General features: G+C 42.8%; 1 protein-coding gene across 1 annotated transcript in view; it reads right to left on the reverse strand.

Moving 5' to 3' along the window:
• The window catches only part of LOC124035128 (spindlin-Z-like), a 38,543-nt gene extending 12,383 nt beyond the window's left edge, over window positions 1-26,160 (reverse strand). The window contains exons 1-2 of the mRNA XM_046348547.1: window positions 26,072-26,160; window positions 25,496-25,524 (exon numbers count right to left, since the gene is read on the reverse strand). The gene's annotated coding sequence lies outside the window, so the exon portion shown is untranslated. The remainder of the gene's footprint in view (window positions 1-25,495; window positions 25,525-26,071) is intronic.
• Between the last annotated feature and the right edge of the window lie 1,707 nt (window positions 26,161-27,867).

Genomic DNA, 27,867 nt, shown 5'->3' on the forward strand with positions numbered 1-27,867 from the left:
CTCTCCACCAACTCAGTACTGCTACCCCGTGTATATAGCCAAGTTACCGTTACTCATTGTGTATTTTTCATTAAGCGTTATTACTTTATTTCTGTACATTGTTGGGAATGGCCCTTAAATAAGCATTTCACTGTTGATCTTCACTTGTTTTTTATGAAGCATGCGACGAATAACATTTTATTTGCATCTTGGAAATAGACCTGTAAACATAGATACAACAGTCGGAAATATTAACTATGAATATTCATGATGAACGTAAACTTTACTTTTTGGTAGCAGTTCAATATACAGCTTGCAAAGTCAAATTTGCTCATTCAGTGCTGTATGGTCATGCCTGACAAAAATACATAGTTACACTGCAATAATCCCAACATCCATCCATCATTTCAGCAAGCCATGACACCCACCGTTTCAGATTGTTCTGAAGTCATTTCTGTAGTTAGATAAGATAAGCATTCCTGCAACATTTTTTGGTTGAAATATAATTTGAGCTTTGAAAAATTAAGCTAATTGATTGCACCAGAAATATATATTTTAAATTTATAGGATCCAATTTGGACCACCTTTTCTATTTTATTTACTATGTGTAAGACATGAAGACTAATTGTCAAAAGCCACCTATGGACCCCCCAACCCATCGTGAGAATGAGAATACAATATCAATCAGATCTCCATGTCTAATAAGTAGTATGGAGCTGCAGCTCTGAGCATTGTGGAAATTTGGGGTTCCTCCCCCCCATCTTTTCAGAGAAATTGTTCATTTCATGTCCCATCCTACATACTGTCATTACCAGGTTCTGACCACTAGATAGTGCCGTTCCTACTATGTTATTTATTTTTAAAGATTACACCCCCCACCCCCAATGTTAAAGGGATAGTTCACCAAATCACATACTGGTTTGTTACCTTTATTTTACCAGGCAAGTCAGTTAAGAACAAATTCTTATTTTCAATGACGGCCTAGTTCAGAAAGACAGATTTGTACCTTGTCAGCTCTGGGATTTGAACTTGCAACCTTTCGGTTACTAGTCCAACGCTCTAAACACTAGGCTACCCTGTTAGCAGTTTATGGACAAGGTATGACAGTAACCCATGCTTTGGTTGTTTACCTGACCAATGTTTCAAATGCACAAATCCAATGGGTGGGGGGGTTCTTTAAAAAACTGGAACAGCACCATGTAGTGCACAGAACTTGGTAATATCAGGATGTAGAATTGTAACCACTTCAATTACGAATTACTCAGAACATGGGGCGGGGGGGGACAAAATTCACTGGAAATACATTACATTGGATGAATAAACAATTATCTGAGCCGCAGCTATATACGACTTGTCAGACAGAGAACTGATACTATATACAGTATTAGTTGTGGGGTGGGATGTGTTGGGTCCGTGGCAGGCTTTTGACAATTTTTTTGGATTCCTCATGTTAACTCATTAGCTAGGTTTCCATCCAATTGGCGACAGTATTTCATGCGAAGATGTAAAGATGTGCATTTAAAAATTGTTTCAATAAAATTCAAATAATAATTCTAATCAAATTTTATTTATCACATACACATGGTTAGCAAATGTTAATGTGAGTCTGGCGAAATGCTTGTGCTTCTAGTTCCGACAATGCAAGGATAACCAACGAGTAATCTAACCTAACAATTTCACAACAACTACCGTATACACACAAGTGTAAAGGGATGAAGAATATGTACAAAAAAATATATGAATGAGTGATGATACAAAACGGCATAGGCAAGATGCAGTAGATGGTATCGAGTACAGTATATACATATGCGATGAGTAACGTAGGGTATGTTAACATATTTAGTGGCATTGTTTAAAGTGTCTACATACATTTGTCCATTATTAAAGTGGCTGGAGTTGAGTCAGTATGTTGGCAGCAGCCACTCAATGTTAGTGGTGGCTGTTTAACAGTCTGAAGGCCTTGATATAGAAGCTGTTTTTCAATCTCTCGGCCCCTGCTTTGATGCACCTGTACTGACCTCGCCTTCTGGATGATAGCAAGGTGAACAGGCAGTGGCTTGGGTGGATGTTGTCCTTGATTATCTTTTTGTCCTTCCTGTGACATCGGGTGGTGTAGGTGTCCTGGAGGGCAGGTAGTTTGCCCCCGGTGATGCAATGCGCAAACCTCACTACCCTCTGTAGAGCCGGTTGAGGGGGGAGCAGTTGCCGTACCAGGCGGTGATACAGCCCGACAGGATGCTCTCTATTGTGCATCTGTAAAAGTTTGTGAGTACTTTTGGTGACAAGCCAAATTTCTTCAGCCTCCACGCTGTCTGTGTGGGTGGACCAATTCAGTTTGTCCGTGATGTGTACGCCGAGGAACTTAAAACGTACTACCCTCTCCACTACTGTCCCATCGATGTGGATAGGGAGGGTGCTCCCTCTGCTGTTTCCTGAAGTCCACGATCATCTCCTTTGTTTTGTTGACGTTGAGTGTGAGGTTATTTTCCTGACAACCCACTCCGAGGGCCCGCACCTCCTCCCTGTAGGCAGTCTCGTCGCTGTTGGTAATCAAGCCTTCCACTGTAGTGTCGTCTACAAACTTGCTGATTGAGTTGGAGTCGTGCATGGCCACGCAGTCGTGGGTGAACAGGGAGTACAGGAGAGGGCTCAGAATGCACCCTTGTGGGGCCCCAGTGATGAGGATCAGCGGGGTGGAGATGTTACCTACCCTCACCACCTGGGGGCGGCCTGTCAAGAAGTCCAGTACCCAGTTGCACAGGACGGGGTCGAGACCCAGGGTTTGGAGGGTACTATGGTGTTAAATGAGCTGTAGTCGATGAACAGCATTCTCACATAGGTATTCCTCTTGTCCAGATGGGTTGGGGCTGTGTGCAGTGTGGTTGCGATTGCATCGTCTGTGGACCTATTGGGGGCGGTAAGCAAATTGGAGTGGGTCTAGGGTGTCAGGTAGGGTGAAGGTGATATGGTCCTCGACTAGTCTCTCAAAGCACTTCATGATGATGGAAGTGAGTGCTACAGGGTGGTAGTCGTTTAGCGCAGTTACCTTAGCTTTCTTGGGAACAGGAACAATGGTGACCCTCTTGAAGCATGAGGGAACAGCAGACTGGGATAAGGATTGATTGAATATGTCCGTAAACACACCAGCCAGCTGGTCTGCTGAGGACGCGGCTGGGGATGCCGTCTGGACCTGCAGCCTTGCAAGGGTTAACACATTTAAATGTTTTACTCACGTTGGCTGCAGTGAAGGAGAGTCCGCAGGTTTTGGTAGCGGGCCATGTCAGTGGCACTGTATTGTCCTCAAAGCGAGCAAAGAAGTTGTTTAGTCTGTCTGGGAGCAAGACATCCTGGTCCACGACGGGGCTGGTTATCTTTTTGTAATCCGTGATTGACTGTAGACCCTGCCACATACCTCGTGTCTGAGCCATTGAATCGCGACTCTACTTTGTCTCTATACTGACACTTCGCTTGTTTGATTGCCTTGCGGAGGAAATAGCTGCACTGTTTGTATTCTGTCATGTTTCTGATCACCTTGCCCTGATTAAAAGCAGTGGTTCGCGCTTTCAGGTTCACGCGAATGCTGCCATCAATCCATGGTTTCTGGTTTGGAAATGTTTTAATAGTTGCTGTGGGTAGGACATCGACGATGCACTTGCTAATAAACTCGCTCACCGAATCAGCGTATTCGTCAATAATGTTGTTTGACGCAATGCGGAACATATCCCAGTCCACGTGATCGAAGCAATCTTGAAGCGTGGAATCAGATTGGTCGGACCAGCGTTGAACAGACCTGAGCGCGGGAGGTTCCTATTTTAGTCTCTGTCTATAGGCAGGGAGTAACAAAATGGAGTCGTGGTCAGCTCTTCCAAAGGGAGGGCGGGGGAGGGCCTAATATGCGTTGCGGAAGTTAGAATAACAATGATCTAGGGTTTTACCAGCCATGGTAGCACAATCGATATGCTGATAAAATTTAGGGGGTCTTGTTTTCAGATTAGCCTTGTTAAAATCCCCAGCTACAATGAATGCAGCCTCAGGATATTGGGTTTCCAGTTTACATAGAGTCAAATGAAGTTCGTTCAGGGCCATCGATGTGACTGCTTTTTTTATCATAGGTACACTTCAACTGTGAGAGACAGAATCTAAAACAAAAATCCAGAAAAAAATCATACAGTGATTTAAGTAATTAATTTGCATTGGATTGCATGACATAAGAATTTGATCACCTACTAACCAGTAAGAATTCCGGCTCTCACAGACCTGTTAGTTTTTCTTTAAGAAGCCCTCCTGTTCTCCACTCATTACCTGTATTAACTACACCTGTTTGAAAGACACCTTTCCACACACTCAATCAAACAGATTCCAACCTCTCCACAATGACCAAGACCAGAGAGCTGTGTAAGGACATCAGGGTGCTCCGTAAGAAGCATCTCAAGGTCCTGGAGTGGCCTAGCCAGTCTCCAGACCTGAAACCAATAGAAAATCTTTGGAGGGAGCTGAAGGTCCGTATTGCCCAGAGACAGCCCCGAAACCTGAAGGATCTGGAGAAGGTCTGTATGGAGGAGTGGGCCAAAATCCCTGCTGCAGTGTGTGCAAACCTGGTCAAGAACTACAGGAAACGTATGATCTCTGTAATTGCAAACAAAGGTTTCTGTACCAAATATTAAATTCTGCTTTTCTGATGTATCAAATACTTATGTCATGCAATAAAATGCAAATGAATTACTTAATCATACAATGTGATTTTCTGGATTTTTGTTTTAGATTCCGTCTCTCGCAGTTGAAGTGTACCTATGATAAAAAATGACAGACCTCTACATGCTTTGTAAGTAGGAAAACCTGCAAAATCGGCAGTGTATCAAATACTTGTTCTCCCCACTATGTGGCTGTGATTATAATCGAAAATAATTATCTTGGTAGATAATGCGGTCGACATTTGATTGTGAGGAATTCTAAGTCCGGTGAACAGAAGGACTCCAGTTCCTGTATGTTATGATCACACCACGTCTTGTTAATCTTACGGCATACCCCCCGCCCCTCTGCTTACCAGAAAGATGCTTGTTTCTGTCGGCGCGATGCGTGAAGAAACCAGATGGCTGTACTGACTCCAATAGCGTGTCTCGAGTGAGCCATGTTTCCGTGAAGCAAAGAACGTTACAGTCTCTTATGTCTCTCTGGAATGCTACCCTTGCTCCGATTTCGTCTAACTTGCTGTCAAGAGACTGGACATTGGCGAGTAGTATTCTCGGGAGCGGTGCGCGATGTGCCCGTCTCCGGAGCCTGACCAGAAGAACGCTTCGTCTGCCCTTTTTACGGCGTTGTTGTTTTGGTTCGCAGGCTGGGATCCGATCCATTATCCTGGGTGGTGTGTAAAACAGGATCCGCTTCGGGAAAGTCGTATTCCTGGTCGTAATGATGGTGAGTTGACGTTGCTCTTATATCCAATAGTTCCTCCCGACTGTATGTAATAAAATCTAAGACTACCTGGGGTACCAATGTAAGAAATAACACAGAAAAAAAATACTGCATAGTTTCCTAGGAACGCGAAGCGATGCGGCCATCTCTGTCGGCACCGGATTTCCGGTCACAACTTGCAGACTTGTTCACGTGTTGCTGTGCGTTGTGTTGCCAACCTTACTTAGCTACCTGACAACTTTACGGTATTTACTTTTTAATTACCGTTTATATTTTTGTTTTTTCCCTCAACTTTTTTCCCCCATTCAACTTTTTCACTCCGGACGCTTTATCTGGACATGGTTCGTCAGGACCTCCAACAGCCGAAGCTAAGTAGTAACATGAACATGATGCCTTCTAATTGCAGTCGCTGTACTCATAATATACAGGAAAACAATCGCCTTACGTCAAGGATAGCTGTGCTGCTAGCCCAGCTTCAGACGCAATCGTTAGGCAAGTGTAATTTCAGTGTAGGAAAGGATGAAACGGCGTCTGTGCCACCAGTAAGTACAGATAGTAACATACTAACGTATTAACCATATATCCCCTCGCACGGTCCCCGCAGCCGGACAACTTTCTCACGGTTTCTGGAGGGAAATGCTGTAGGAATGCTCAACCTGTGTCGCTCATTCAGCCGACAGAAACTTTCAACCGGCTTTCCCCATTAAGCAACGAGTCTGAGTCAGAGGCCGAACCTTCTCGTCTCTACTCCTCCCGTTACGGGGTCTGAGATGCCGAAGCTTCCCACCATTAGCTCTGACAAATTGAAAAATCTAGTCATTGGCGACTCCATTACCCGCAGTATTAGACTTAAAACGAAACATCCAGCGATCATACACTGTTTACCAGGGGGCAGGGCTACCGACGTTAAGGCTAATCTGAAGATAAGTAGAGTGTAGAGAGTATAGAGATATTGTTATCCACGTCAGCACCAAGGATGTTAGGATGAAACAGTCAGAGATCACCAAGCGTAACATAGCTTCAGCGTGTTAATCAGCTAGAAAGATGTGTCGGCATCAAGTAATTGTCTCTGGCCCCCTCCCAGTTAGGGGGAGTGATGAGCTCTAAAGCAGAGTCTCACAACTCAATCGCTGGTTGAAAACTGTTTTCTGCCCCTCCCAAAAGATAGAAGTTTTAGATAATTGGCCCTCTTTCTGGGGCTCACCCACAAACAGGACCAAGCCTGACCTGCTGAGGAGTCATGGACTCCATCCTAGCTGGAGGGGTGCTCTCATCTTATCTATGAACATAGACAGGGCTCTAACTCCTCTAGCTCCACAATGAAATAGGGTGCAGGCCAGGCAGCAGGCTGTTAGCCAGCCTGCCAGCATAGTGGAGTCTGCCACTAGCACAGTCAGCGTAGTCAGCTCAGCTATCCCCATTGAGACCGTGTCTGTGACCTAGGCTGGGAAAAACTAAACATTGGCGGTGTTCACCTTAGCAATCTCACTAGGATAAAGACCTCCTCCATTCCTGTCATTATTGAAAGAGATCATGATACCTCACATCTCAAAGTAGGGCTACTTAATGTTAGATCCCTTACTTCAAAAGGCAATTATTGTCAATGAACTAATCACTGATCATAATCTTGATGTGATTGGCCTGACTGAAACATGGCTTAAGCCTGATGAATTACTGTGTTAAATGAAGCCTCACAACCTGGCTACACTTATGACCATATCCCCCGTGCATCCCGCAAAGGCGGAGGTGTTGCCAACATTTACGATAGCAAATTTCAATTTACAAAAAATAAAAATTACGTTTTCGTCCTTTGAGCTTCTAGTCATGGAGATCTATGCAGCCTGCTCAATCACTTTTTATAGCTACTGTTTACAGGCCTCCTGGGCCATATACAGCGTTCCTCATTGAGTTCCCTGAATTCCTATCGGACCTTGTAGTCATAGCAGATAATAAACACATTTTTGGTGACTTTAATATTCACATGGAAAAATCCACAGACCCACTCCAAAACGCTTTCGGAGCCATCATCGACTCAGTGGGTTTTGTCCAACATGTCTCTGGACCTACTCACTGTCACAGTCATACTCTGGACCTAGTTGTGTCCCATGGAATAAATGTTGTGGATCTTAATGTTTTTCCTCATAATCCTGGACTATCGGACCACCATTTTATTACGTTTGCAATTGCAACAAATAATCTGCTCAGACCACAACCAAGGAACATCAAAAGTCGTGCTATAAATTCACAGACAACACAAAGATTCCTTGATGTCCTTCCAGACTCCCTCTGTCTACCCAAGGATGCCAGAGGACAAAAATCAGTTAACCACCTAACTGAGGAACTCAATTTAACCTTGCGCAATACCCTATGGCGCCACACCAAATTGGAAGTCTTCCGACTACCTTGGAAAGACCGTACCGTGCAGTATCGAAGAGCCCATACTGCTGCTCGATCATCCTATTTTTCCAACTTAATTGAGGAAAATAAGAACAATCCGAAATTCCTTTTTGATACTGTTGCAAAGCTAACTAAAAATCAGCATTCCCCAAGAGAGGATGGCTTTCACTTCAGCAGTAATAAATTCATGAACTTCTTTGAGGAAAAGATCATGATTATTAGAAATCAAATTACGGACTCCTCTTTAAATCTGCATATTCCTTCAAAGCTCAGTTGTCCTGAGTCTGCACACCTCTACCAGGACCTACAATCAAGGGAGACACTTAAGTGTTTTAGTACGATATCTCTTGACACAATGATGAAAATAATCATGGCCTCTAAACCTTCAAGCTGCATACTGGACCCTATTCCAAATAAACTACTGAAAGAGCTGCTTCCTCTGCTTGGCCCTCCTATATTGAATATAATAAAACGGCTATCTTTCCACTGGATGTGTACCAAACTCACTAAAAGTGGCAGTAATAAAGCCACTCTTGAAAAAGCCAAACCTTGACCCAGAAAATATTTTAAAAACTAAATCGGCCTATATCGAATCTTCCAATACTCTCAACATTTTTAGAAAGGCTATTGCGCAGTCACTGATGTGATCTTCCTGTCTGGGTTGGCGCCCCCCCTTGGGTTGTGCCGTGGTGGAGATCTTTGTGGGCTATACTCGGCCTTGTCTCAGGATGGTAAGTTGGTGGTTGAAGATATCCCAGGGATCTTCAAATGTACATTGCATTATATTACAGTATGAAGAATACAATTGAACATAGCTGAATAAAATAGAAAATATATTTTCTCCAAACAATTTGAGGAAGTGTGCACGAGGCTATTCTGTGTTGAGCGGTTAACAAAGAAATAGGTACACTTATGCTTAGTTATTTATATTACTTTATTTGTATACAAATGTTGAGCTACACAGTGCATTCGGAAAGTATTCAGACCCCTTGACTTTTTCCACATTTTGTTACGTTAAAGTCATTTTTCCCTTAATCAATCTATTTACAATACCCCAAAATGACAAAGCAAAAACTGGTTTTTAGACATTTTTGTAAATGTTTTTAATTTAAAAAAGCTACGTAAATATCACATTTACATAAGTATTCAGACCCTTCACTCAATACTTCTGTTAAAGCACCTTTGGAAGCGGGTATGACGCTACAAGCTCAGCACACCTGTATTTTGGAGACTTTCTCCCATTTTACTCTGCAGATCCTTAAGCTCTGTCAGGTTGGATGGGTAGGGTCACTGCACAGCTATTGTCAGGTCTCACCAGAGATGTTTGATCGGGTTCAAGTCCGGACATTGAGACTTGTCCCGTAGCCACTTGTCTTGGCGTGTGCTCAACACTTGTCTTGTTGTCTTGGCTGTGTGTTTCAGGTCGTTGTCCTGTTGGAAGGTGAACCGTCGCCCCAGTCTGAGGTCCTGAGCACTCTGGAGCAGGTTTTCATTAAGGATCTCTCTGTACTTTGCTCTGTTCATCTTTCCCTCGATGCTGACTAGTCTCCCAGTCCGTGTTTCTGAAAAACATCCCCACAGCATGATGCTGCAACCACCATGCTTCACCATAGGGATGGTGCCAGCTTTCCTCCAGATGTGACGCTTGGCATTCAGGCCAAATAGTTCAATCTTGGTTTCATCAGACCAGAGAACCTTGTCCTTTAGATGCCTTTTGGCAAACTCAGTGCATTTTATTGAGGGAGGGAATTCCATCTGGCCACTCTACCATAAAGGCCTGATTGGTTGAGTTCTGCAGAGATGGTTGTCCTTTTGGGAGGTTATCCCATCTCCACAGAGGAACTCTGGAGCTCTGTCAGCATGACCATCGGGTTCTTGGTTACCTCCCTGACCAAGACGCTTCTCCCCCCGATTGCTCAGTTTGGCCGAGTGGCCAGCTCTAGGAAGAGTCATGGTGGCTGCAAACGTCTTCCCTTTAAGAATATTGGAGGCCACTGTTCTTGGGGACCTTCAATGCTGCAGGAATGTTTTGGTACCCTTCCTCAGATCTGTCCCTCGTCACAATCCTGTCTCGGAGCTCTACAGACAATTCCTTTGACATCATGGCTTGGTTTTTGCTCTGACAAGCGCTGTCAACTGTGAGACCTTACATAGACAGGTGTGTGCCTTTCCAAATCATGTCCAATCAATTGAATTTACCACAGGTGGACTCCAATCAAGTTGTAGATACATCAATGATGATCAATGGAAACAGGATGCATAGCAAAGGGTCTGAATACTTAAAATGTTTTTATTTTTAATACATTTGCAAAAATTCCTGAAAACCTGTTTGCTTTGTCATTATGGGGTATTGTGTGTAGACATTACCACCGGTGTGATGTGGCGGTAATACGGTCACCGTAACAGCCATAGCAATGATGGAGTAATTATCTTTGATCACCAATGCCATTGTTGTGAATTGCCAAACCGGCCATTCACAAATTCAGATCGTTATCATGCTCCTCAGTTAATTCATCACATTTCATCTCAATACTGAGCACGCTCAAGACGCACGCAGAGTATAGCATTGTTGAATCATACAAATGTTGTAACGGCAGTCAAATGACAAAAGTAAAATGACTAAAGTGTCTAAGCTTGCTAGAGAACCTCCAATGAATTACAGAATAACTTATCCTATACTGTATTTGACAAAAAATAATTGATGATTATACAGATAGCAGATCAGCTCATGAATAACAGAGACGAAGAGTGCACAAAGTTTAAATATCAAGGTATCTTAACAGGTATTTTGACATGCATAGGGGAGAGACGTGCTTTGATAATGCAACCTACATATTACAGAATAAAATTTGGGATTTTCATGTGAGACGGGAGTCAGGATTTGGGGTTTTAGCGAGATTGGGACTGGAAAGGAAAACAGCCTAGGCTCTAGGAGTCCTGGGCCGAGTTTGGTAAGTCCTGCTCTAGGACAGGTGAAGATAGCATTTTGCCTTATGTCTCTCTGTATTGTTAAGACTTCATGTCTATGACAGAGATGCATATGTAGTGAATTGTTCATTGACTTATCAAATGTATGACTGTCTAAAGAGACAGGTCAAAGAGGCACACACTCTTTTATAAGCTATACTCTAGGAGGTTTCCTGTAGGGTTTGTTAACTGCATTCGGGTCGCAGTGTCAATTATGTGTGCGCTTTGAATTTATGCAGACTTTTTGTGAAGTAAATACACTAGGCTAAAGGCTTCCATTCAACAACCTGTTTAGATGATGTGCCATTTCATTTTTGCTAATCTGATGCTGCTCATGTTGTGTATTTTGAGGAATTGCCTTAGTGCCAACATTGGGGGGGAAATGTTTTAATTGGCTACAGGTTCATCTTGCCTCACCTAAAGACCATTCTTGTGGGAAGCTGCTATAGACCACCAAGTGCTAACAGTCAGTATCTGGATAATGTGTGTGAAATGCATGTGATATCAACAGAGAAGTATATTTTCTGGGTGATTTAAATAGACTGGCTCTCGTCAAGCTGCCCACTCAAGAAAAGGTGGTCAGTCAACCTACCAGGGTAGTTACAAACAGCACAGGAATTAAATCATCAACATGTATTGATCACATCTTTACTAATGCTGCAGAAATTTGCTTTAAAGCAGTATCCAATCCATAGGATGTAGGGATCACAATATAGTAGCACTAAAGTTCCAAAGGCTGGGCCTAATATAATGAATAAGAGGTCATACAATATGTTTTGTAGTGATTCATATGTTGTTGATGTAAAGAGTATTTGCTTGTCTGTGGTGTTTAATTAGGAGCAACCACACGCTACACTCGACACATTTATGAAAATGCTTATTCCAGCTAATAATAAGCATGCACCCATTAAGAAAATTACTGTAAAAACTGTGATGGGTTCTGCCTATAATAAACCTGAAATATCCTTAATCAAGTCACTAAGGGAGAGAGGGGAATGCAGAACGTTTACATTCTGTCAGAACATGTTATTGTTAGACATCGGGTATCCTATGGAAAGGAGAATGGCCACAGTCTGGTTTCAGTTGTTGGGTTGCAATTTGGAATACTTGCTACACCAGAAGTTAATGGTTATCTGTAGGGGGAATCGGGGTCAATTATGGTTGAATATGAGCCAGGGGCTTAGAATGTTACAAAGTAAGGGAAAAAGCAATCACATGGTTGTTGTCACTGATAAGGGTGGAGAGCTGTGGATTAGTGAAGAATGGGGGCCGAGGTTAGGTCACATTAAGGGAGAAGGAACAGTTTATTACCCACATCACTTAAACTTCCTGCCTAGCAATAAAGATGTCATGTTTAGAGAAAAGGAGGAGACATCGCCTAAAGTGGGGAATACATACTTGTTCTGGTGGGAACATGTCTTTTGTCTGTTCAACGGTCTGACCCATTGGGTGAATAAACTTGGTTTGAGCTTGTCCTAGTTGTCCGGTAGGTTCTAAAAAAGAGTAAAAACTAACAACTGTTAAATCCCCTTGGATTGAAGAAGATTTGAAAAACTTTATGGTTGAGAGGGATGAGGCATGACAAATCAAGTCTGAAAGCCCAACTGATTGGCAAACGTACTGCAAATAAGAAATCATGTGACTAAACTAAATAAAAATAAACTATACTGTGAAACAAAAAATAATCGATATAAAGAATGTTAGAAAAAAAAAAGTTAGAGCACCTTAAATTACATTTTGGGTGCCATCATTCATTGAATCAGATGGCTCATTCATCAAAACCCACTGATATAGCCAACTACTTTAATTACTTTTTCATTGGCAAGATAAGCAAACTTAGGTACGACATGCTAGTAAAAAAAATGCTGACACTACACGGGTAATTCTCATGAAACCATTAAAACACCATGACAGTAATGTTTTTAAATATAAAACATGTCATTTAGTAATATAACAAAATATCATAATAAAGATAAGTGGTCTCTACCTTGCACAAAGAGTAATTTCAACATAGGAATGAATTATTTTTGTATTTTATTGCATTATCTGCTGAAATTCTCATTACCGCAACACATCCAGCTCTGTCTCGTCCAGCTCTGCTACCTGTCCCAGACCTGCTGTTTTCAACTCTCTAGAGACATTACATTACATTACATTTAAGTCATTTAGCAGACGCTCTTATCCAGAGCGACTTACAAAGAGACAGCAGGAGTGGTAGAGATACTCTTAATGATCGGCTATGAAAAGCCAACTGACCCTGCTGCACCCTCGACATCTACTGTGATTATTATTATTTGACCATGCTGGTCATTTATGAACATTTGAACATCTTGGCCATGTTCTGTTACAATCTCCACCCGGCACAGCCAGAAGAGGACTGGTCACCCCTCCATAGCCTGGTTCCTCTCTAGGTTTCTTCCTAGGGAGTTTTTCCTAGCCACCATGCTTCTACACCTGCATTGCTTGCTGTTTGGGGTTTTAGGCTGGGTTTCTGTACAGCACTTTGAGATATCAGCTGATGTACGAAGGGCTATATAAATACATTTGAGTTGATTTGTCTGAGTGATCCAAGATGGCGTAGCAGTCAGACGTCTTGTCCTGTCGTGTCCCTTGTATATATCGTTTTCACATATTTTAAAAGATATGCGAAGAAAACTATTTTGCTAAACCTCAACATCTAAATACTCTCCTGCAACCCGCCTCACCCAACGTAGTGTGGATCTGTTTTTTTTTCTTCTAAAGTATTTATATTTACTTCAGATCTGGAACCCCTCAACTGAAGCTAGCCAGCTAACTACCAGCTATCAGTCAGAAAACCATTGCTAGCGGTCATCAGCTAACCTTTAGCTCGGAAAGCTCTCGCCAGTTCGATCAACGTGACTCTAACCAGAGCATAACGGACCTATTATTTTTATCCCCAGATTCCCACCGCAAACAGAGCATTTTCATCTGGACCTTCACAACTAGCTAACTGCAATCCCGGATGACTACTCCTGGCTAGCGTTTCCATCCACTTAGCTTGAAGCTAGCCTGGCCAGAGCTCCTGTGCTACCACCGAAGCATACTCCTAGGCTACAATATCCGGACCCACGACCGGTCTATTGATGTCACCGAATGAAGAGGCATAAACAGACTTAACCCCATCGCGACGTCCCCCAAAGGCTAACTTTCTAGCCCTTGCTATCTGCTTGCTTGCTAATTCGGCCTGCTAACTGCTAGCCTGCCCCGGTCTACAGACAGTTAGCTTGTTTAGCCCCGGTCTGCTAACTGCTAGCTTGTTTAGCCCCGGCCTACTAACTGTTAGCTTGTTAGCACAGGCCTGCTAACTGTCTGAATCGCCGTGTCCCCAGCTAGCCCAACCACTCACCGGACCCATATTTATTTTCAATCTCTTTTCGATTTTTAATTCAATTATACCTTCGGTAACCTGCCTCACCCAATGTGATACGGAATCGCTATTATTTTACATTTTAGAACACATTCAAGAACCTCCAGAAGCTAACCAGCTAACTGCTCTTGCTGCGGGCGATTCCCTGATCCACCTCTACGCAGACGACACCATTGTATACACTTTCAGCCCGTCATTGGACACTGTGCTATCTAACCTCCAATCGAGCTTCAATGCCATACAACACTCCTTCCGTGGCCTCCAACTGCTCTTAAACGCTAATAAAACCAAATGCATGCTTTTCAACCGATCGCTGCCTGCACCTGCATGCCCGACTAGCATCATCACACTGGATGGTTCAGACCTTGAATATGTGGACACCTATAAGTACCTAGGTGTCTGGCTAGACTGCAAACTCTCCTTCCAGACCCATATCAAACATCTCCAATCGAAAATAAAATCAAGAATCGGCTTTCTATTCCGCAACAAAGCCTCCTTCACTCACGCTGCCAAGCTTACCCTAGTAATACTGACTATCCTACCGATCCTCGACGACGTCATGTACAAAATTGCTTCCAACACTCTACTCAGCAAACTGGATGCAGTTTATCACAGTGCCATCCGTTGTCACTAAAGCACCTTATACTACCCACCACTGCGACTTGTATGCTCTAGTCGGCTGGCCCTCGCTACATATTCGTCGCCAGACCCACTGGCTTCAGGTCATCTACAAGGCCATGCTAGGCAAAGCTCCGCCTTATCTCCGCTCACTGGTCACGATGGCAACACCCATCCGTAGCACGCGCTCCAGCAGGTGTATCTCATTGATCATCCCTAAAGCTAACACCTCATTCGGCCGCCTTTCGTTCCAGTACTCTGCTGCCTGTGACTGGAACGAATTGCAAAAATCGCTGAAGTTGGAGACTTTTAATCTCCCTCACCAACTTCAAACATCAGCTAGCTGAGCAGCTAACCGATCATTGCAGCTGTACATAATCTATTGGTAAATAGCACACCCATTTCCACCTACCTCATCCCCACAGTTTTCATTTATTTACTTTTCTGCTCTTTTGCACACCAATATCTCTACCTGTACATGATCATTTATCACTCCAGTGTTAATCTGCAATATTGTAATTATTCGCCTACCTCCTCATGCCTTTTGCACACATTGTATATAGACTCCCCTTTTTTCTCTGTTATTGACTTGTTAATTGTTTACTCCATGTGTAACTCTGTGTTGTCTGTTCACACTGCTATGCTTTATCTTGGCCAGGTCGCACTTGCAAATGAGAACCTGTTCTCAACAAGCCTACCTGGTTAAATAAAGGTGAAATAAATAAAAACTAGCTACAAGCTATTTAGTCATTGTTAGCCACTGCTAGCGGCTTTTACCTTCTGCACAGCCAGCCAGTTTTTTTTTAGCCTGGATAACTGTCTCTCCACAACAATGCCGGATTCCTGCTGTAATCCCTGGACAACTACTTCTGATCTTCACAGCTAGCTTGCACACAGTACCGAAGCTATCCCTGAGGCCCACTTCCCGGCCTACTCATCTGTTCACCCGCACCACACTTATACACGGCTAGAGCCCACTTCCCGGCCTACTCATCTGTTCACCCGCACCACACTTATACACGGCTAGAGCCCACTTCCCGGCCTACTCATCTGTTCACCCGCACCACACTTATACACGGCTAGAGCCCAATACTCCACCGGATCCTTGCTGTAAACTTGGCTACATAGCTGATGCCTGCTGGACTGTCCATTAATCACGGTACTCCATTCTGTTTGTTTGTTTTTATCTGTCGGCCCCAGCCTCACTCAGGCTCTGTGTGTAGTTAATCCAACCCTCTCTTCCTAGTCAGCACCATTTTACCTGCTGTTGTTGTGCTAGCTGATTAGCTGCTGTTTTAGCTAGCTCTCCCAATCAACACCTGCGATTACTGTATGCCTCGCTGTATGTCTCTCTCAAATGTCAATATGCCTTGTATACTGTTGTTCAGGTTAGTTATCATTGTTTGAGTTTACAATGGAGCCCCTAGTTCCACTCTTCATACCTCTGATACCTCCTTTGTCCCACCTCCCACACATGCAGTGACCTCACCCAGAGATACAACCTCTATTATCATCACCCAGTGCCTGGGATTACCTCCGCTGTACCCATACCCCACCATACCCCTGTCTGCGCATTATGCCCTGAATATATTCTACCATGCCCAGAAATCTGCTCCTTTTATGCTTTGTCCCCAACGCGCTAGGCGACCAGTTTTGATAGCCTTTAGCCGCACCCTCATACTACTCCTCCTCTGTTCCGTGGGTGATGTGGAGGTAAACCCAGGCCCTGCATGTCCCCAGGCACCCTCATTCGTTGACTTCTGTGATCGAAAAAGCCTTGGTTTCATGCATGTCAACATCAGAAGCCTCCTTCCTAAGTTTGTTTTACTCACTGCTTTAGCACACTCTGCTAACCCTGATGTCCTTGCCGTGTCTGAATCCTGGCTTAGGAAGGCCACCAACAATTCTGAGATTTCCATACCAAACTATAAAATTATCCGTCAAGATAGAACTGCCAAAGGGGGAGGAGTTGCAGTCTACTGCAGAGATATTACTTTGCAGGCTGTCATACTTTCCAGGTCCATACCTAAACAGTTCGAACTACTAATTTTAAAAATTACTCTCTCCAGAAATAAGTCTCTCACTGTTGCCGCCTGCTACCGACACCCCTCAGCTCCCAGCTGTGCCCTGGACACCATTTGTGAATTGATCGCCCCCCATCTAGCTTCAGAGTTTGTTCTGTTAGGTGACCTAAACTGGGATATGCTTAACACCCCGGCAGTCCTACAATTTAAGCTAGATGCCCTCAATCTCACACAAGTCATCAAGGAACAACCCTAAATCTGTAAACAAGGGCACCCTCATAGACGTCATCCTGACCAACTGGCCCTCTAAATACACCTCCGCTGTCTTCAACCAGGATACCAGCGATCACTGCCTCATTGCCTGTATCCGCTATGGATCTGCAGTCAAACGACCACCCCTCATCACTGTCAAATGCTCCCTAAAACACTTCTGCGAGCAGGCCTTTCTAATCGACCTGGCCCGGGTATCCTGGAAGGATATTGACCTCATCCCGTCAGTTGAGGATGCCTGGTCATTCTTTAAAAGTAACTTCCTCACCATTTTAGATAAGCATGCTCCGTTCAAAAAATGCAGAACTAAGAACAGATACAGCCCTTGGTTCACTCCAGACCTGACTGCCCTCGACCAGCACAAAAACATCCTGTGGCGGACTGCAATAGCATCGAATAGTCCCCGCGATATGCAACTGTTCAGGGAAGTCAGGAACCAATACACGCAGTCAGTCAGGAAAGCCAAGACCAGCTTTTTCAGGCAGAAATTTATATCCTGTAGCTCTAACTCCAAAAGGTTCTGGGACACTAAAGTCCATGGAGAACAAGAGCACCTCCTCTCAGCTGAGTCAAATCGGAGGGCATGTTGTCCGGTCCTCTGGCAGTCTCTATGGGGGTGCCACAGGATTAAATTCTCGGGCCGACTCTTTTCTCTGTATATATCAATGATGTTGCTCTTGCTGCGGGCGATTCCCTGATCCACCTCTACGCAGACGACACCATTCTGTATACTTCCGGCCCTTCCTTGGACACTGTGCTATCTAACCTCCAAACGAGCTTCAACGCCATACAACACTCCTTCCGTGGCCTCCAACTGCTCTTAAACGCTAGTAAAACCAAATGCATGCTTTTCAACCGATCGCTGCCTGCACCCGCACGCCCGACTAGCATCACCACCCTGGATGGTTCCGACCTAAAATATGTGGACATCTATAAGTACCTAGGTGTCTGGCTAGACCAGGTGGCGAATCGCATCTCTGCATGTCTGGCAGACATATCAGTGTGGATGACGGATCACCACCTCAAGCTGAACCTCGGCAAGACGGAGCTGCTCTTCCTCCCGGGGAAGGACTGCCCGTTCCATGATCTCGCCATCACGGTTGACAACTCCATTGTGTCCTCCTCCCAGAGCGCTAAGAACCTTGGCGTGATCCTGGACAACACCCTGTCGTTCTCAACTAACATCAAGGCGGTGGCCCGTTCCTGTAGGTTCATGCTCTACAACATCCGCAGAGTACGACCCTGCCTCACACAGGAAGCGGCGCAGGTCCTAATCCAGGCACTCGTCATCTCCCGTCTGGATTACTGCAACTCGCTGTTGGCTGGGCTCCCTGCCTGTGCCATTAAACCCCTACAACTAATCCAGAACGCTGCAGCCCGTCTGGTGTTCAACCTTCCCAAGTTCTCTCACGTCACCCCGCTCCTCCGCTCTCTCCACTGGCTTCCAGTTGAAGCTCGCATCCGCTACAAGACCATGGTGCTTGCCTACGGAGCTGTGAGGGGAACGGCACCTCAGTACCTCCAGGCTCTGATCAGGCCCTACACCCAAACAAGGGCACTGCGTTCATCCACCTCTGGCCTGCTCGCCTCCCTACCACTGAGGAAGTACAGTTCCCGCTCAGCCCAGTCAAAACTGTTCGCTGCTCTGGCCCCCCAATGGTGGAACAAACTCCCTCACGACGCCAGGACAGCGGAGTCAATCACCACCTTCCGGAGACACCTGAAACCCCACCTCTTTAAGGAATACCTAGGATAGGATAAAGTAATCCTTCTCACCCCCCCCTTAAAAGATTTAGATGCACTATTGTAAAGTGGCTGTTCCACTGGATGTCATAAGGTGAATGCACCAATTTGTAAGTCGCTCTGGATAAGAGCGTCTGCTAAATGACTTAAATGTAAATGTTAAATGTAGACTGCAAACTCTCCTTCCAGACCCATATCAAACATCTCCAATCTAAAAATCAAATCTAGTCGGCTTTCTATTCCGGAACAAAGCCTCCTTCACTCACGCCGCCAAACTTACCCTAGTAAAACTGACTATCCTACCGATCCTCGACTTCGGCGATGTCATCTACAAAATAGCTTCCAATACTCTACTCAGCAAACTGGATGCAGTTTATCACAGGCCATCCATTTTGTTACTAAAGCACCTTATACCACCCACCACTGCGACCTGTATGCTCTAGTCGGTTGGCCCTCGCTACTGGCTCCAGTTGGCCCTCGCCACTGGCTCCAGGTCATCTACAAGTCCATGCTAGGTAAAGCTCCGCCTTATCTCAGTTCACTGGTCACGATGGCAACACCCACCCGTAGCACGCGCTCCAGCAGGTGTATCTCACTGATCATCCCTAAAGCCAACACCTCATTTGGCCGCCTTTCGTTCCAGTTCTCTGCTGCCTGTGACTGGAACGAATTGCAAAAATCGCTGAAGTTGGAGACTTATCTCCCTCACCAACCTTTAAACATCTGCTATCTGAGCAGCTAACCGATCGCTGCAGCTGTACATAGTCTATCGGTAAATAGCCCACCCAATTTACCTACCTCATCCCCATACTGTTTATATTTATTTACTTTTCTGCTCTTTTGCACAACAGTATGTCTACCTGTACATGACAATCTGATCATTTATCACTCCAGTGTTAATCTGCACAATTTTAATTATTCGCCTACCTCCTCATGCCTTTTGCACACAATGTATATAGACTGTTTTTTTCTACTGTGTTATTGACTTGTTTATCATTTACTCCATTTGTAACTCTGTTGTCTGTTCACAATGCTATGCTTTATCTTGGCCAGGTCGCAGTTGTAAATGAGAACTTGTTCTCAACTAGCCTACCTGGTTAAATAAAGGTGAAATAAAAAAGAAAAAAAAATGCATGTTAAGTTGTAATTTAAACATTTTGAAAAAAATGGATGTTCTAATAGATGTTTTCAAATGACAGAAAAGGTATTAACTAAATATTCATGTATGATAATAATGAAAAAAAGTAGAAAAATCAAGTGTCTGTGACTGATGTTGTCATCCTCCGCAACATTTTCGAAGGACTGAGAATTTTAAATAAAGTTTGATTTTGAATGAAGCAACACATCTGCCAGTACCTTCAAGATGGCTACCAGGTAAGCAGATCTCTTTACATTTCCCCAGTTAAAAAGTTAAACAATCACGTCAGACTGCGTACATGACAGTATTGATTATCATTACCGATACAGGTAGTTTTCCACATTTAGAAAAACGTTAGATTAAAAATGTTCTACGAAAATATACTTCATTAATGTCTAATTATGTACATTGAGTAAAATTTGCTTTGTCATCATGTCTTCTCTATAGTTAGCAAAACATGCTAAGATTCCTCATCCTCCGCAACACCTTTGTTTTGGTAATGAGAATTGTATCATACAGACTATATTTTTAAAATATATATAATAAAATATTAATTTAAATATTATTTATTAACTGTTGATATTTTGCTTTATGTCCTGTTTAATTGCAGACAGTTAGCTTTAGCGAAGGCTAGACTGAATTCTGAGAAAAAGTTTACACCAACCCAGAACTGCTGGAAGAATACAGAAGGAAGGCGAGAGAAGATGTTAGGGGTTGGAGAGGTTACAGCAAGAGTAATTAGCGCATATATATATATATATATATAGGGAGACTACTCCCTCATACACTGTCTATAGGAAGTCAATACCCTACAGTGTTTATAAGTCTACAAATGTGCGCACACACATCCACCACACACGCGCACGGTCACACACACAGAGAATCAATAAGCCATTCAGTCTCTACTATAGGATGTGTACACACACAGTCAGTAAGCCATTCAGTCTCTACTATAGGATGTGTACACACAGTCAGTAAGCCATTCAGTCTCTACTATAGGATGTGTACACACACAGTCAGTAAGCCATTCAGTCTCTGCTATAGGATGTGTACACACACAGTCAGTAAGCCATTCAGTCTCTGCTATAGGATGTGTACACACACAGTCAGTAAGCCATTCAGTCTCTGCTATAGGATGGCGTGTCCATAACAGTAAGATTTTTCCCATGTTTCTAGACATGCTCATTTCATGTCATGGTTCCTTTCCATCTCCAGATATAAAAAACGAAAGCAAAATCAAGAAAACTCCAGATCTGACAAAGAAGCCACATGAAAAGAAGAAAAACCAGTGGCGGGAAAACTCAAAGGTATTACAGGAAAGAGAAACATCTAAAAGCTGTATTGGACATAACACAATCAAGCAAGGAAGATGATACACTTCAACATGTTCAAGAAGAAAAATGAACAAGTTGAGAACAGACATTCTAACATCAGCAGCTAAATGTCCCTGCCATCAACTCAACTCCTAAAATAAGAGACACCAGAACAGAATACATCTAACCAAAAGGAATCACCCAAAAAGAGGAACAGAAGCAAGAAAACACTATCAAAATTGAGGTCAAAGTTGCACTACACAGAAGAGAAACTGCTGGAGAGGACCAAGGAGATGGTCAACCTAAAGAAAATACTGAAAAGACTTGAGGTGATGGCCAAGAGGAAGCAGGTAATTGTCAACATGGAAGGCAGAGAGGTCCAGAAGAATTATCCAATAACAGCCAGAGAAGAATAATCCGCAAACTTGTTAGCTGCTTCCTTCGTCAAGATGAAATCTTCACTGTAATAATTGGGAAATCCGGGGAAAGGGACAGATATTCCGCAAGAGAGCCTTAACGGACACCATGGCACATCTTCATAGAAGATTTCTATCTGAGAATCCAAGGGACAACCTTTCCAAGGCTCAATTCTTTAAACTTAAGCCATTTTGGATTGGCCTGTGAAGAGTCACAGACAGAAAAACAAGTGCTTGCAAAACACATGAAAACTTTGGTTTGAAGCTGAAGCTGCACCAACTTGTGGCCATAGAAACATCAACCCCAAGGGACTCTGTACAGGCCAGTGTGTGTAGTGACGATGACGTACTGTTCTAATGTTCTCGTATGTGTTGTTTTTATGTTTTCTCTGTTTTTAGCCAATGCATGTTATGTTCTTTTGAAGCACTGCAAATTGAAATTGATTGAACTTGAATCCATGATTGTGCCAATATTATCTCATTTATTTTCTACATTAAATATCGTGTTTTTAACCATACCTCAGTCTTAGTATACTTATTATTACTGAAATCAACCTCATTTCCGAACCTACATATCATTACCGCAACAGGTGTTAATTTAATGTTAATTTAATGAATGGAAGAAATAGTAGTTTGCTTTTAAATGCATGTGCGGAATCTATATGTTACGTTCTATCAGGCTTGCCACATCATTTTGAAAATATTTCATTGAAACCGGACATCAAAAATATTAGGTTGTAGATTGCGGAAGGTGTGAGAGAAATCAGTCAAAATCAAATAAAAAATGCAATTAACAAATATATATTATTTCACAGTTTCAAGTAACTGTGCATGACTTAATAAAAAATACATTGAAAATGTATTAGCTTTCCTAGCGGTCTTGACGTTTTCAGAGGACTTGTTTTGTAAAATATGTTCAAAAATGTGTTAAATTGGCAGTAAATATTTTTAAACTAATGCTCACAAACACTCCAGACCTTGTTATTAATGCCTAAAAAGGAAATGTGTTGATGCATGTCTTTTTAAAGATTTCATATTTGAAATCTTTGAAACCAAGATTTCATGAGAATCACCCACACATCCAAATATATCTGACCAAATTATGAATGACAAGAAACTTTTGCATTCCGTAAAGTCAGTGTGGAATAGGTACATTTTTTGTTGTTGTCCATAAACAACGACAAGCCACCGGGGTCTGACAATCTGGATGGAAATTGACTGAGGATAATAACGGACAATATTGCCACATCTTCAATTTAAGCCTACTAGAAAGTGTGTGCCCTCAGGCTGGCTCAAATAGCCAACCAATCAGCCTGTTACCAACACTTAGTAAACTTCTGTAAAAAAACTGTATTTTCAAAAGCATTTGAAAGTTCTGGTGTTCATATTTCACAACCTTTGCAGGCTTTTGGAGTTACCTATATCCAACACCAGAGGTATTCAACTCTTACCTCATGAGGTCCGGAGCCTGCTGGTTCTGTTCTACTGTACCTGATAATGAATTGCACCCACCTGGTGTACCAAGTCTAAATCAGTCCCTGGTTGTCTGACTTTTCTAATCATTACTCGTTTTGTTGGCAGATGTGGACCGTTCCAGCATCTTAAGTGTGCCCTGGCAGAAATTATGCATACTAATATAAAATCAATCACTTAGAATTAAAACTGTTCCAATACTAGGATTTGTACTACATAAAGCCATGACTACATGGAACTATATTCCACATCAGGTAACTGATACAAGCAGTAGAATCAGATTTTAAAAAACTGGTAATACACCTTATAGAACAATGGGGACTGTGAAGAGACACGCACACACACACACACACACACACACACACACACACACACACACACACACACACACACACACACACACACACACACACACACACACACACACAAAAGTACAGACACATGCATACACACACATGGTCTAATTGTTGTATGGTGGTATTAAACATTTAGTACTGTAGCTATGTAGTGGAGTAATAATGTTATATGATGTACTGTTTTATATTTGGTTTCACATGTAATGTAAGTTCATTGATATGTTTGGATCCCAGGAAGAGTAGCTGCTACCTTGGCAGCAGCTAATGGGGTTCCCTAATAAATACAAATACCTAGCTAGGTCCCCCTCACAGGTTCAGTCACTCTCCATTTCTGCTGGGCGTGCCCCAGTCCGTAATCAATGCCAACCATGCACGGTTAATCTAAAGGCAAGTCAGTCTGTGACAGCCCTTTCACAGACTTTCCCTCACAACCAGCCAACCAACCATTCCACTACTGGAGTATCCCCATTGTCATTCAGGCTGGGATAACATTCCAGTTAGTCAATGGGTCTCTTTGGTATGCAAGCTGCATCTGCTGACTGCCTATAGTGAACCTTATAAATGGAAACTTATCACCCAACAGCCCCAATACCCCGCCAGTCATACAGGAAGGATACCACCGATGTCGCTGCAGCTTGCCCAGAAGGACCAGTTAGCTGTGCAAGCTGATCAGGCCCCAGAACTACAACTGGCTACTTAGTCTCCTCTCCCTTTATTAAAAACACACACATTTCATGGAGACCTCAAAGACTTTGGATCAACCTTGCACACTTAATTTTAGCGGGTAAAAGAGGGCTGTACATATACAGTACTAGAGTAGCTGAGTGTGGTATTATGGTTGCTTTCCTGTAAGTTGGTTACGCTACTGTGTGTTTGTGTCGTGAAAGGCTTGTTATTATATTTTGTAGAATTGCCCATTGTTGATATGCTGTAAGTGTGTGAATGAGATGAAAACAAACACATCGAAGTTGGCTTCGGCTATTCAAACACAGAGGCATGGCAGTGCCACTCATAGTTAGATATACCAAGACCCTTAACGAAACCATTTTTAAAGACAGAATAATACATACAAAATGAACAAGGGCTACTTACGTGCAGGTGAAGGTGTTGAAGTGTAATAATGTTGGCCATATTGGATTCAGAATAAAATTGATTCACACCAGCCTTTATAGTCAAGTGTTGTAAACTACACAATTCTGGGGAAAAAATGAATTTTGGATGGCATATTGAACGAGGCAAAATATAAAGATAATATGTGATGGGCCCCATGACTTAATTGAAATACTAGGGGCTAAAAGATACAAAATACTTTAAGGAACATTAGACCCCAAAAAATATATATTTTGATGTCTGAGCCCATTTGTTTTCCTTAGAGCCAATTACAATAGTCACAACATGAAAAAACGTGTAGCCTTACTGTTTGAATTTTCTTGTCAGGCAGGAACATACAGCACTGAATGACCATACAGCACTGAATGAGAGCACATTTTACATGGATAGTTGTCTATTGAATAGCTACCAAAAAGTGAAGTTTACATTCATCATAAATAAATAAATATATATATATGTTTCCACCTATTGTATCTGTGTGTTTACAGGTCTATTTTTCTAAGATGCATTCAGAAAGCCTAATGCTGTTTGTTTATGCATGTAGGGCTGACAGGTGAACACTTGTATTCCAAATTAGAGCAATATCAGAGCTTGCAATATTGGGTTACATGAGTTTATGTATACCACTCCCTTCATTCAGGCATTTATTCTGCACTTTTTGAGTTTAGGGGGGGTGTTTTCTTTAGAGCAGATTACAATAGCTACAACATAAAATAAAAAGTGTTACTGTATGTATTTTTATCAGACAGGATCATTTAGCACTGCTTGAGTTAAGGGGATGTGTCACAATATCTATCAATTTACCCACTTTTGCAGTAAAAAAAATTCACACAACCATCCACTTCATACATGAGACCTTAGAGATATGGAAAAAAACGTGGTTTATTTTACCTCGGATATGGGTATCATTCCTGTCATTCCTGAAAATGTACACACAATTGGGATTAGAATTAGCCCCACCCAGTTCATTCATGGTTTTTCAAAAATAATGTACCTACAGATAACATTGAAACAACGTGTATCTGTCTCACTGCCCCCGACCTAACTATACTTTTATTTAACAGACATGGAGAGCAGTTATAGCTAAGAACGTATAGGATTGCCATTTATACAATAAATAAAGTCAAAGGGAGGAAGTATTTGCTTGCGGTTGCATTTGTAAACACATGTGCATCCTGAAGCAATGATTCGCTTGATTGCCAAATAGGTGGATTGACTGGATTCTAACAATGTCAGCCATGTTGAACCAGCAGTACATACAAACCCCGCATCGGTGTGCAAAAACGGCGCAGGCGAACAAAGGAAGGGAAGGTATATGGTCTGTTTGACATGCATTCTAAATGCAAACAACAAACCAGTTTTATACACAAATATCCCATGCACCCTCATAACTCCAATGGGAACTAGTGGTCGTCTGAGGCCATGCATTTCATTATCAATCGAGTGATTCGTTTGAGGGTTGCTTACCCGATGAATTGTAAATCGAATTAATTGGTTCCCTCTCGCATTTCCTCCAGCTCCGTTTGTATGCAACCCTAAAGCTATGACCGTATCCACCGCTGTGAAGCAGGCAAGAATAATTAAGTAGTTCCGGTTCATGGATTTTTGAAATCCTTCAGAATAAAAGTCCCGTCCTTGTATACTTTGTAAATCAATAATTAGGCGGAAAATGATGGAAAATATGCACAACTATCTTTATATTTCATACTAGTTATTATTATGTCCAGAGGCCCCAGGCAAAGATATTTGACCACAGTCAACGTTTATTCCACTCAAAGAGATGCATACCAAGCTCTCCCCTGCCCTCCATTTGGCAAATCTGACCATAATTATATCCTCCTAATTCCTGTTTACAAGCAGAAACTAAAGCAGGAAGTACCAGTGATTTACTCAATACGGATGTGGTTAGATGACGCGGATGCTACACTACACAACTATTTTGCTAGCACAAACTAGAATATGTTCCGGGATTCATCCAGTGGCATTGAGGAGTATACCGCCTCAGTCATCTGCTTCATCAATAAGTGCATTGACGACGTTGTCCCCTCACTGACCGTACGTACATATCCCAACCAGAAGCCATGGATTACAGGCAACATCTGCATCGAGCTAAAGGCTATAGAGCAGCCGCTTTCAAGGAGCGGGACACTAATCCGGATGCTTATAAGAAATCCCGCTATGCCCTCAGACGAACCATCAAACAAGTAAAGTGTCAATACAGGCTTGAAAGCTATAACGGACTACAAAGGGATACCGAGATGCGAGCTGCCCAGTGACGCGAGCCTACCAGACGAGCTAAATGCCTTTTATGCTCGCTTCGAGGAAAGCAACACTGAAGCATGCACGAGAGTACCAGCTGTTCTGGATGACTGTGTGATAATGCTCTAGGTAGCCGATGTGAGCAAGACCTTTAAACAGGTCAACATTCACAAAGCCGCGGGGCCAGACGGATCACCAGGACGTATACTCAAAGCATGTGCGGACCAACTGGCAAGCGCCTTGACTGACATGTTCAACCTCTCCCTGACCGAGTCTGTAATACCTACATGTTTCAAGCAGACCACCATAGCCTCTGTGCCCAAGGAAGCGAAGGTAAACTGTCTAAATGATTACAGGCCCGTAGCACTCATGTCGGTAGCCATGAAGTGCTTTGAAAGGCTCACATCAACAGCAACCTCCCTGATGCCCTAGATCCACTCCAATTCGCAAACCGCCCCAACAGATCCACAAATGATGCAATCTCAATCGCACTCCACACTGCCCTTTCCCACATGGACAAAAAGGATCACCTATCTCAAATTCAAATAGAATTTGTTTGGTTACATACAGATGGTTAGCAGATGTTAATGTGAGTGTAGCGAAATGCTTGTGCTTCTAGATCCGACAGTGCAGTAAAATCTAACAAGTAATCTAACAATTTCACAACAACTACCTTGTACACACACAAGTGTAAATGGATGAATAAGAATATGTACATATACAGTTGAAGTAGGAAGGTTACACAATTCCTGACATTTAATCCTGTTAAAAATTCCCTGTTTTAGGTCAGTTAGGATCACCACTTTATTTTAAGAATGTCAAATGTCAAAATAATGGTACAGATAATTATTTATTTCAGCTTTTATATCTTTTATCACATTCCCAGTGGGTCAGAGGGTTACATACACTCAATTAGTATTTGGTAGCATTGCCTTGAAATTGTTTAACTTGGGTCAAATGTTTCGGTAGCCTTCCACAAGCTTCCCACAATAAATTGGGTGAAT

Source organism: Oncorhynchus gorbuscha, linkage group LG05 (genome assembly GCF_021184085.1).
Source record: "Oncorhynchus gorbuscha isolate QuinsamMale2020 ecotype Even-year linkage group LG05, OgorEven_v1.0, whole genome shotgun sequence".
Lineage (NCBI taxonomy): Eukaryota > Metazoa > Chordata > Actinopteri > Salmoniformes > Salmonidae > Oncorhynchus > Oncorhynchus gorbuscha.